Consider the following 13,314-nt stretch of genomic DNA (forward strand, 5'->3'; position numbering starts at 1 on the left):
CTGACACTGATTATAAGGCTTATCTGTTTCAATAAGACATCTTATTTGCTTCTCTTCCTCCATCAGTCTCTCAGCTCTGTTTAACTCTCTCCTGGCCTGAGCTCCAAACTCTTATTAAGGGCATCATGGGAACAAGTGTATCTATTGTCAGTCCGCTGAATTCTTCTCCTGCATTTTGACAGGACCTGTTAGCACCCTCTCCTGCTTTCCTCCTGCCCACCATTCTTCTGCAAGCTCTGTAACAACGTTCTAATATAGTCTCTGGGAGCAGGCTGATTTGAAGTAGCTTTTCAAGCTGTTTATCTGCAAGAAGTCATTCTACCACATGTATCGTTTCAGGGCTGGCTCTGCTCCAGCGCTGGATTATTTTCTACAGCCAAAAGAAAATCCACAGCGTTAGTTCTCGGTATGAGAGCCAGAAGTAGCAAATACTAATGAATGAGTTTCCTTTTTTTTCTGGTTTTGTCATTATTTGATAAGTATACACTATATAATTGAGTAAGTGTGTGTTTTCCATAGAACCGTTGACTACGATAAAGGTTCTTTGTGCAGGGCAAGTGTGACTAGGCAGCTCTGCCATTCTTTCCCTTCTGTCAGATTTAGAAATCATAATTAGAGCAATGATGAAAAACTGCTGAGGTGTACCAACAGACCAGCTGTTACCTCACGCAAACATCACAAGAATAAGTACATTGCATTAAATCATTAACATTTAATATGTGCTGCATTAATTATAGACATCTCCAAAATAAACACTTGCTGAATTGGATCAAAGAATGAAAACTCCTTTACCACAAAAACACATTTATTGTTCATAATTTGGGAATGGCATGTTCTTCCTGTGTCCGTGTAGGTTTCCACCAAGTTCTCGGGTTTCCTCCCACCTCTCAAAAATATGCAGGTAGGTGGACTGGCTACATTACTTTGCACCTAGGTGTGAATGGGTGCATTAATGTGTGCATGGTGCCCTGCGACAGGCTGGTGTCCCATTCAGGGTGCAGTAGTAAGTGTAGGTGTAATTATCATTACCACCTCATGCCCAGCGTCCCCAGGTTATGCTCTAGATCCTGATAAATGATTCAATTCACTTTTATTCGTATAGCACTTTTCACAAAGCAGCTTTACAGAAATCCGGATACAAAATTTTAATTTACATTGATCCCTAATGAGCCAGAAGCAACAGTAGCAAGGAAAAACTCCCTGAGGCAACAAGAGGAAGAAACCTTGAGAAGAACCAGACTCAAAAGGGAACCCATCCTCATCTGGGTGACACTGGATAGTGTGATTATAGATCATTCCACTTCTATAACTGTATACTATAAAGTCAAGCAGTGCTAAGTGTGTTAATAGGAACTTGAGTATGAGCATCATTAGAGTTTTGACTTTAGGTTTCTTGTATCAGCTGTTCAGTAATGGAGACTTGTGTGTAAACTGTTATTATCAATTTCTGTCTTTAGGCTATCCAAGAAAGAACATTGAAGAATGAGTGATGAAAATAATTTTGGACTCAAATGTACAGGGTGTTCCAAATATCTCCAATAGGGGAAATTAACACTATTTAGCAAAATGTCTTCCAAAATTCTCCATACTTAGTTTATATATATATATATATATATATATAAGCACATCACACACGACAATGCTGCTAAACTTATTAACAAATTCAAAAAGACTGGAAGTGTTGCGGACCAACTGAGAAATGGACACCCATGAACATCCAGTGAAGAAGGCACACTCCTCAGTGAACTTCGCCAATTAGAAATACAACTGGGCCTATAAAAAATAACAACTACAAATGTGTTGTGGCAACAAACAGGGATTGAATACAAGGAAAAGCACCAGATAGCCACTTTAAATATGGTGGCTCAAAAATATCATTTACTGTATGTGTTATTCCTTTTATAGATTAATTATACCACATAAGCACCAGAATCCAACAGAAACTCCACTTCCCAGAACACACCGCAGCCTACAAACATGGCCGCCATGGACTACAATCCCCAGCACAACACTCCACCGGCACGTTCCTCAGTTCTAATAACACACACCTGTTCCCTGTTACACTTGCACCCTGCAGTATATAACCAGACTTTGGACTCAGTTGTGAAGTAACAGTCAGTGTGCTCATACCTGAACTTACCAAGCCTTGCATTTTTGTGGCTTGATATTCTGGTTTTGATCTTGTTTTGCTCTTTGGATTTGTCCTCACAGTGGAGCTTGTAGATCGCCTGACTTCTTGCCTGTCTCAGTTTATGATCTTTTTTCTTCATATTTTGGATGTGTTTCAGTGTTTCAATAAAATCTCTAAACTGCACTTGCAGTTGCCGACTCTGCGTCATGACAAATTGTTGCTCACTTTCATGAAGAGAGAGACAATAATTCTGGAGGCACTGTATATAATTTGTATAACTAAACAATTACAGTAGGGGAAGAAAGATAAAAGCCTTTACTGTCACATATACAGGTACACAGTAAAATTCTTTTCTTCACAGATCCCAGCTTGTTAAGAAGGGGTCAGAGCACAGGGTTAGTCATGATACAGTAGCCCTGGAGCAGGGAGGGTTAAGAGCCTTGCTCAAGGGCCCAACAGTAGCAGCTTTGCAGTGTTGGGGTTCGAACCCACAACCTTCAGATAGTCTTCAGTAGCCTTAACCCCTGAGCTGCCACTGGCCCTTAATGTGCACAATCCCATCACCCACTGATGAGTTCAATTTAATTTTTTTTCTGCATTCTACCTATTTTTCTTCCAGTTCAGTTATGGACAATCCCCACCCACGTCCCATCTTCTCCAATATTGCACAAATGTCACCAACCAGGGAAGGCAAAGTATAAACATGTGTTTCTTCCTTTGGACAGGGAATTGACTAATGCCATCCCTCCCACCCAAAAAGTAGGGACACGTACACTCCCCTGGACTCCTGGCCACAGATGGCTGTGGTATCTTTTTCCCATTCCTTGAAACATTTCCTGTAGTCATCGTTAGTCATCATATCTAGAACCTCCTGCAATTTTTCTGGATTTCTTCCATGGTGGCGTATTTTTTCTCCTTCAGTGTCATTTTTAATTTCGGGAACAAAAAGAAGTCACAAGGAGCGAGTTGTAATATGAGATATGGTGGATGTGAAGTGATGGCCACATTGTTTTTGGTAAAAATCTCCTTGGTTGAGAACGCAGTGGGTGCAAGTGCATTGTCGTGGTGCAAGAGCCAGTTCTGGGTGGACCACTTCTTCAGATGTGTTTTTTTTTGCCACTCAGGAGATTGACTCATATATGAGGAAACTATCAAATTTTTATAATAAATGAAGACAATGTTGAAAAGAGGAAACAAATGTTATTAACATTTTGCAACCATCCATTAGTGTTACATCAGAGACAAAGAGATGTATATGGTGAATAATAACATATTGCTGGTTGTTTTTTTTTTTTCACGTTTTAATGAAGGCATGTGAGATTCCTCACACACTTGTCGACCCCTTGGCTGTGTTTTGCTGACCTTGAAGGCTCAAACGGGTATAGTAGAATGTAACTCTCGGCCCTTTATCTGTGTCGTAAAGAGCCTGGCATGTGTAAAGCCCTTCTGCCTCAGCCTGTATCTTCATTATTAGAAGGCTAGATGTGTTGGCTGCCAAGAAGGGGTCACCTAGAGTGTTGGCCAGCGGAAGGGTCTTGGGCCCGAGGCCATAGTTGTAGGCAAGGGCCTCATTGCTATCAGACTCCATTTTGGAAAATACCCAGATAAAGAGAGTTGGCATGGAGGACCCACAGTGCAGGGACACAGTGCTGTTTATCACAGCCCTTGCTTGTTGTCTGATGTAGTCGATGTGGTCAGGGTCAGGGATCTCCAGGCCTAATGATCCACATCCGTGTTCATGTGGATCACACATGTATAGGGAAGGAAAGACAGGTTGAAAGTTTGTCAGTAGCCTGGAAGTCAAAGTGCAATCTCCTAAATTTGGAAATCTTCTACAGTTAAAAGTTGAAATTGCCATGTTTGATGTCAGTTAACTAAGATCAAAGATATTTGCTTTAATGAAATGTTGAAAGTATTTAAGCATAATTATCATTACCTAGTTCCTTTTAAGAGCTTAATCTTTGATGGTTTGAAAGTCTAAGTACTTACATTTAAGCCTAAAACCAATGAGAGAATTGCTTTCCTTAGGAAAATATCTCAACTAAATGGAGCGTTCTCTGGCCACCAAAGATAGAATAAAGATCGAGCACTCTCTTCAAGCAGAACATCTGACGCTCTCCTGTTGCCATATCACTGAACATACAGTAATTTATCTGACTCTGTCTATAATGAAACAGACTGTGATACATCACATTGTGTTCCTTACCTTGTGTCAGAACTAGCAGTGTGCAAAAAAGCAGAGCTCTTTCCAGGTGAATCCCCATAGTGCCACAAACCACGGGAAATAGTAATAGCAGATCTGCAGACTACAGATGCTTGGAGAATACTTGAAGATCAGCCTATGTTTACTAGACCATCCAAACCACCTGCAGCTATACTTACGGTACAGACGAAATGTTCAAGCTGCACCTGAGTTTCAATAATTTATTACAGTTAGTTTCTGCTCTCTCTCTCTCTCTCTCTCTCTCTCTCTCTCTCTCTCTGAGACGATGTGTAGAGTGTCAGGATTATCATGCATTATTGAAAAGGTAAAGAGGGACAGCCTACTGAAATTCCATCTGCCCGTAACAAACCTGAAATTAAACTAGATTCAATATGAAGAAAACACATTATACATTATTTATTCGCTGGCCAACAATCACTGGGGCTCTTCTGTATGACTGACAACCTCAAATTTGGCTGAAAAGGTTATTCTGGGACTGGTTTCCTTGTTAAAGATAATCCTAAACAGCGGAACTCGATTAGAGTCCTCTTTGATGATAAACAAAGTCCTCTTTGATGATAAACAGTCTTATCATCATTAATTATCAGTGATGGAGTCAGGTGTATTAGTAGATATTGGCTGCTCAAAATTTTGGTCTTAAATAGCAAAATGTTTTTAGAGATCCTGAAATTCACTTCTACACTAAGCACTAGAACAAGAGCAATGCACAAAAATTCTTTAGCCTTAAGAATACTCTTAAATGGGACCGTTCAGAAATGCTTGAGGCATAAACTGTTGATAGTAGACAAATATGGCAGCACTGACACATAAATGATGTGTACACACAATCCTCTGTATTCAGAGAGACCTCCTGAGATGATGCAGAGGTACCAGGTCAATCACAAAGTTATTTTTTATAGGCCTCACACACATTTAATAGTAAACAAATACAATGCAATTCTGGCTGAATGAGGTACAATCATTTCAGACTTGCTGCATGTGGCCACTCTGTTTATTTGAGCTCAGTAACACAACTGCACGCTGCACGATGTAATGTGATGCAACACATTTCAATTATAAATGGCTTCTGTTGCTAGGCTAATAACACTGCATATACTCACATCTAACCACAGCAGGCCTATCACTGGCTTTACCTCTTATATGATCAGGTGCTCTAGATCCCAGACAGGGTTGCCACCCATCCCATATAATACTGGATCATCTCATATTAAAAAAATATATAATGTTGCCTCCCTTATTAAGTCCATAAGGGACGAGATTTGTCCAATATTTTCATACACATCTTTTCATACCTGCATATACTAGGTCTTCACAGTGGTGAGAATAGCATAATAGTCAATAAAATCAAACCGGTTTCACAAAAAATAGCAGAGCAGCTGAAAACCAGTGGTATGGGGCAGAGAATGAAATTTACGCTCTGTGTGAGATTGCCATAGAGTTCAAATATTTTGCACAACAACATCATAGTTGTCCTGGTTATGGTTATGTCTTCCAAAGCAAGTTTGCCTGTGAAACACAAGAAGCTGTTGAGGTACAGGTCTGAGTGTGAGACAAGATACGCTCCTATCACTGTTTTTGTTGTTTAATATATTTTAATATTATGCACTGTTCTTTTTAGATATCTGATTGAAGGATGAGGGTTTTCTTGAATATAATTAACTGATAGGAAAAAATAGCCATAACATAATAAAGCTATTAGCCTAACCAGTAATAGTGGCACTATAAAGCTAGCTAATATTAGGCTAAACATTATAATGTATAAACCAGTAGCCAAGGTTGCTAATAAGTTAGCTAACATCAGGCTGACTATTATATTAGGCTATGTAACTAGGCCTAATCAGTTCAGTGCAAATTAGCCTAATCATACTGATAATATCACTTCCATTCTCAGAGATTTTAGACCTGAGGTTAAGATTATTAGATTTATTTTATATTTCATAAATATGATAAGTCATAAATGTGTCACTTAATGTTAAGTTTAAATAAGTCAGTCTTTGCTATATATTATAATGAATAAATATATCGACAGGGTCAACCTAAAAAAAAACAAGGTCAACCTATCTTTTTCCTATTCAATAATCCATACAACGTCAAATCATCATTCTTCTATGATTCTAGATGTTGTTGAAATAATACAAGAATAAATTCACACTGGCAGGAAAATTCCTTCTTCCTATCCAGAACCAATCCCGGGAACACTGGGCACTAGGCGGGAGAATTCACCCTGGTTAGGATGCCAGTCCCACTTAGGACACCATTCACACACTGATTCACACTTTTAGCACACCAATCCACCTACCTGCATGGTTTTTTTAGACAGTGGTAGAAAATCCACATGAACACGGGAAGAACATGTAAAACTCTGCACAGAGAGTACCGCGAGCTCAGGGTCCAGCCCAAGTGCTGCAAACACAGATTAATTAATATCATAACTTTATAGTGTAACTTTAAGTTCAGAAATTTTAATTGTGAATTATTTAACCTTTTCAAACTACTTCAAACCACAATTTCTTAATCTCCTGTATTTCAGGGTACAAAGGCTCAAGGCCAAATTGCTTTGGACCAAACTATCTTCACCAAGCACGTACACAGCCTTTCCCTAACTGCAGCATAATGGCACTGCCGATATGGCAAGCGCACCTCGCAGGCTATGCAAGAACTGCTGCAATCTCCCCTGACACTACAGGAGTGCAGTGAAGAGTGAAGTGAGCAACAGATGTAACTTCAAGGCCCACTAGGAAAAGGAAGACTAGCTCCTCTGAGGCACATTCACAGGAAGAACAGCAGCTAAAAGAGGGTTGGGTTGCTTAGCCCTGTGGAGAGAATGAGTGCAGTGGACATGGACCAAATGCACGAGCTGTTAGTGGCAATGCAACATTGCAATGAAGTGGAGAGATTGGCAGAGATTTGTACAGCTGACTCACATGTAGAGACAAACCCACCTTGGAGTGTTGTGTGGAAATGTGCTTATTTTGTTAGAAATAAAACCTTATTGTACTTAAGGTAAAATGTAAACTTTAGTATAATAAGGATGAATGTTGAAAAGACATCAGTAATGATGGCACAAAAACCTGTTTGAAATACTGAGTGGGTGTCTTTTGAACGTCAGATATTTAAAGGACATCATTTGGACATGTCAGTGCTCAATGGGAAATAGACTATTTCCACATAGATACAACAGCTGTCTGTAGTAACACCCATACCTAAATATTGATTAGGTTCTATTGGTGAAAATTGTTCATTCTGTGATCAGTCACTTCAGCAGAGCCATTGGTACAAAGACCCAGAGATCATGAACATATAACATCTAAAGCCAATGACACTGTATGTTCTGTGATTAGTTTGAGTAAACGCCTAAGAATGGAAACACTTTATAACTGAAATGTGCTTTTATTCATATTTACAATTCACACATTACATCATGCCAGAACAGAGCAACCATACGACCACATGTGGCTCATCTGAAATGGTTGTGCCTCAATCAGCTGTTTGTGTTGTGTTCTTCATGTTGTTTCATTCATTCATTCATCTTCAGTAGCCACTTTATCCTGGTCAGGGTCACAGCGGATCTGAAGCCAGTACCAGGGAATATACCTTGGGATCCCAGTCCATCACAAGGCACCATGCACACACTCATTCACAGTTTAGCGTGACCAGTCCAATTACTGGCATGTTTTTGGGAGGTGGGAGGAAACCAAAGAACCTGGAGGAAACCCATGCATACACAGGGAGAACAAGTGAAGCTGCTGCACCACAGTACTGTCCTTGTTTCTTATAGCTGGTGATATTTAATTACTAATTAAATCGACAATTTTTAAAGGATGACTCAGTACATCATTATGAGTTTTGGTGAGTGTGGAATCAATATGGTCCTCTGTGCATTACAGAAATTACCACTAGTGTTTTAGTAAACAATGTTAACTTTTCGTTTTTGAGAGTTACCATTTAACAAAACTGTTTTAGACTTTTAGAACTCACTCACTTTCAGTAACCGCTTTATCCTGGTCAGGATCACGGTGAATCCAGAGCCTATTCCGAGAACACTGGGCATGAGCCAGGAATGGAAGGGAGGTAGGATGGAGACTGGAGAACTCAGAGGAAATCCACGTGGACTGCAGGAGAACATGCACAGAAACTCTGCACAGACAGTAACCCGAGTTCAAGATTGAACCCAGAACCCTGGAACTGTGAGGCAGAAAGGAAACCACTTTCAGAACTACTGAAATAAAAAATAAAAAAAAAAACCAAAAAGGAACCCTAGGGAACCTAGGGTACATTCTGAGTTTATTCATACGAAAACAATTCTGCCCTTCCTCTGAAGCACAGCAGATACTACCTCCCACAGTTTGTGTAGAATCACAGGTTCAAGAAGAGAGGTGATTTGTAATTTAGTGGGAGGATGAGCCAGGGTATGCTGGCTGAGCAAATTCCATACTGGTGAAGCACAGCCCTTGTTAAAGCAGTCTCAGCCCTGCAGAACTCTACGATCTTACACAAAGCCCTGGACACATCTGCTCTGGCAGACCCATGGGCCAGGGAGGGAGAGAATGAAGGAGGGAGGAGATGACTGGAAAATGTGAGTCGTTTGAAAAACAAAATGTTGTGGGAGTGGGTTGTATTAAGGAGTTCGGACAAGCGAGAGGAGATAGGGCAGGAAAGAGCTAACTGTGGGGGTGCAGACTGGAAGATCAGAGAATGCTTTGAGCCTTATCAATGTGCTGTGTAAGAACTTGCAGGTGTTATGCTCTTTAGAAGGCAGATTTGGTCTGGGATTTGGCAGCACATGTGCAATGCTCTGATAGGAGGAAAGGGAAACCTGTTGGTTGCACTGTTCACGTAGTCTCTATTTCTATAATATATACTACAGTATATACTGTAGTAACATGCTTTAATTGTTTTAAGTGATATTCACTGTCATTTTAGATATATGGAGAACATGGAAGAAGTGAGATACATGCTAATCACTGGAAATGATGAGATATAGAAAATCAACAGATATTGATAAAAAAAAGAAAGAGATGGGTTTAAGATATGGCAAAATTAAGAATGAATAAATCGGTCACATATATGTTAGTTTTGGTTATGGATGCATTTTCTTTACTGTGTTTTCTTCTTATTGTGAAAGGTGAACATGCAGATATACAGCATGTCTGAATGTGTACAGATATGAGCTGAGTGTGTGGTTAATTTGCAGGTTATTTAATGCAGCATTCCTTTCTGAGCTGAGAAGGCCTGTGTGTGTATAAGTGCATGTTTTCCAGGCTTCTGTCACGTCTCTTGTGAGTTACAGCGTTGAGCATGCATGCACAGTCTCAGATCCATTCTCTTTAGACGATGGTTGTTTGAGAGACTGCACAGCACAGAGGTGAGCTCTGACTCATGTACAGTAGGAACGTTATCGAGTACTAATGCAGTTTTGAGACTGAATAGATAATGTGTCCTAAATCAAAGACTGCACAAAAGACTTGAGACTAGCCCAAGATTTTCAGGAAAAGGAAGGTGCATTTTATCTCCCAGTGTTTTTGGAGGCAAAAAGTTAAGTGTGTAATAATCAATGTTTTTTTATTTCTTACTTGTACAAGTAACCTGGAAGCAGTAGCAGCCTTTATTTGTCAAATATACATTACAGAACAGTGAAATTCTTTTTCTTTGCAGATCCCAGCTTGTTAGGAAGTTGGGTTTAGATCACAGGGTCAGCCATGAAACAGCACCCCTAGAGCAGAGAGGGTTAAGGGCCTTGCTCAGGGCCCCAACAGTGGCAACTTGGCGGTGCTGGGGCTCAAACCTTCTGATCAGTAACCCAGAGCCTTAACCACTGAGCCGCCACCGCCCAGGGGGTGCAGCATTCCTGGAAGTACTGCAATACCAGGTCGATGCGTGGAGTGGATGAAGCAAGCCCCTATTCCATCTCCTTGTTCCAAAAATCAATTTAATATATGGTCCCCAGGTAGGGGATGTATCAGATATTAAACTGATAAGAACAGATACTACACTTGATCTTAGCCAAAAGGCTGAGAAGCGAAGATGTGTAGAACATGATAAAAAATGGATTAAGCCATAGCCTTAGCAAAAGTGTACTACGTGGCTCAGAAAACCTATTTGAAAAACTGACTTCTAGTCCAGAAGACTTGTTTGTGTTTGGATGGGCCTCCTGTCAGTCACTTTAGACGCTCTACATGCCACCGTGGATCCTGGGTTTAAATCTGAATGTGAAAACAGACGCAAATATTTTAAGCACTAAACAGATACAGACAATGGCATTGTGTTACACTCCTAATGTGCAGGCTCGAATATGCACTCCGTGTACCAGTTAGAGACAGAGTAGTACTGCATGACTGTGAACATTATTAGAATTGTTATTTTGCATTTTGTTTCATGTTTTGCAGACAGTCTGTTTTTAGGTCTGTGCAGAAAGAAAGCTATTTACAGAAACCAGAGGGCTACAAGCTCATAAAGGACAGTGTGAACATCACTGAGTGCCTTTCTAAGTAAATAAGCAAGAAGTAAGTAAGAAAGTAAGTAAGTAAATAAATAAATAATTCTCATGTTCCTTCTGAACAATGTTTGGAATTGAGATGGCAGTGTGCAAATTATGCAGTGACATGGTTGGGGGCTCTGAGTAAATCTGATAGAAAGAACCTACCATATTTTTTACTGCTAGTTGCACAAAAAATAAGATGTGTAACAAATAAACAGCAAAATAGGAACACAAAAGTACACAAGTAACAGAAATTACATAAGCTGATTGATGTGGTAAATAAATATATACCATAGCGTTGTTGAATACTCAAATCTGATTGGTTAGAAGGTATTGATTAATTCTATAGTATTCTATAACAGCATAGCTCTGACAGAAGTTCTGGCTGTAATTTAAATGATATGATATTAATGTGCTTGTTCTGTTATCCTTTCTATAATAACAGCTTATACACAGGGACTTGTATGGCAGACAGTCTACATAATCTATGTAAGAGTAATAATAAATCAATTTTAACAAAGAAAAATATATAATCGTTAATTTTGCTCAGCTTTCTTTTAGATATTTATTTGTTACGGTGAGTAAATTTTTTGCTATGGGAGACTCTTCCGGACAGAGTGCTTTGAGTTTTCCGGCTTCTCTGTAACATGACAAGCTGTATTTATTTTTGCCTTATTAACTTCGAGAGAGCGAGAGAGAGAAAAAATGTTTATAAAAAACTGTTTATAGCTACTGTTATGTGAGTGATAATATAAACAAACTAGTCTCGCAGACGTTCAATAGCGTTAAATTAAATAAACGGTTAAAAAGCAAGATGTCTTTTTCATTTATAAATTATAAATTGTAGTCACTGGCAAATTGCTGTGGTATAAGTGGGATACACTGGTCATATAAGCAAGGTGTATTTGTCACTCAGTCAAACTGACATACTATAATGCTGCTGAGAGAGTCCTGATGGGGTTGTGACTGTGTACGAGTGTGTGTGTGTGTGTGTGTGTGTGTGTGTAAACCATGAAAGCTGGGACAGGGTTTGCCATGGTTGCGAAGGAACCACTGTGAAGGAGTGCACAGAATCTTGTCAGTGAAAGTGTGTGTGTCTGTGAGAGGGGGTAGACAAACTGACCTAGAAAAAGGCAGCTGGGGAGAAGGCTGTGAGCACCACTGAGGCTTTCTGCAAACAACATGTGGAAAGGCTCTGGCCTCTAATGTAGCGTGGAGCGTTTATGCACTATGTGCAGACTCCTCCGTCCGGCCATCAGGGAGCTGGAGCAGCGTGGGCCTGTAGCAGCTATGACAATCTGACACGGCTGTCTCAGCCCCGTCTTCCTGTTCATCTTAATTCACCTCCTGTCCCCACCATTCGGAGGGAAAGACTGCCTGACGACCATTCCCTTAACAGCTCTGCTTCAGCTGTTTAAGTGCACGGAAGTGCTTACCCACAATGCTCCATGAGCAGGTGGCTCCTGACAGGCTTCTTTGTTTTTCCATGCCATGTAAACAGAAACTGAAGGGAGGGGGATATTTTTTTAAAAAAAAAAGGTCTTTCTTCATGCACATTATATGACAGGATCTCATGCATGCCGGATCTTTTCTGAAATAGCAGACAAATCCAGAATCGGATATTCTTCTGTTGGGGACTTGACATGCTTTATCCAGCCATGAGATGGCTCAATTTGCAGTTGGTGGCTCAACACTGGGAGCTCCTACCAGAACGATACAATTGTAAACATCTGGTGAAAGGCCAGACAGCACACTTGACCTCTGGCACATTCTTTACACATTTTTGCTCTCTCCCTGGCCTGCTCAGGAGCTGTGTTTACAAACCCACAGGAGCACCATGGGTCTGCTCTTATTCAAAAGGAAAGGCATCTAAGATCTTTTTCTTATTTCTTCAACATTAGGCCCATAATCTTGTGTCATTCCAAGCCAGCATTCAGTTTTATTTATATGATTTTATATCAGCCTCGAAACCAGTTCCCAACTATGCCCAATTAGGCTTTACGATCTGGTCTTGTTTCTCTCGATTACATGGCTAAAGGGGTAAAATAACCAGGGAAAGTAGAACTCCAGCTGCAACCTGAAAGAAATATGAAGAAAAGACCTTTAAAGACATCCTCACACTGGCCTTCTCCACTCTCCCTCCTGGCCAGGCAGCTGCATTCTCTGGACATATCAAGGCCAGCTCAGCATGAAAGAGGCAGATGATAGGGCCGCTGTTCCTGGCCATGTGCTTTAAGCCCGTCTCTAGTGGTTGTTAGAACAGAGGGAGTGGAACAGAGTGGAAAAGACTGCTTCCTGCTGTTGGCCAACAGTCTCTTAAAAGAGTTACTGTGCAGTTCCTTAAGCACTTTATGGACATGTGAAGCAGGCTTAGATAGTACCCTGATTGTCTACTGGTCTTTACGTATGAGCATGATGAGGTAATGTCGAACTCATTTTGTACGACTGCCAGTCTGGAGACTATTAAAATACAAGATAATA

General features: G+C 40.3%; 1 non-coding gene across 1 annotated transcript; it reads right to left on the bottom strand.

The window, feature by feature from the left end:
- Nucleotides 1-10,187: 10,187 nt before the first annotated feature.
- LOC113527007 (U2 spliceosomal RNA) lies at nucleotides 10,188-10,378 on the bottom strand. The gene has a single exon (XR_003402829.1). It is a non-coding gene; the product is annotated as a U2 spliceosomal RNA (small nuclear RNA).
- Nucleotides 10,379-13,314: the final 2,936 nt, after the last annotated feature.

This window comes from Pangasianodon hypophthalmus, chromosome 6 (assembly GCF_027358585.1).
Source record: "Pangasianodon hypophthalmus isolate fPanHyp1 chromosome 6, fPanHyp1.pri, whole genome shotgun sequence".
Classification (NCBI taxonomy): domain Eukaryota; kingdom Metazoa; phylum Chordata; class Actinopteri; order Siluriformes; family Pangasiidae; genus Pangasianodon; species Pangasianodon hypophthalmus.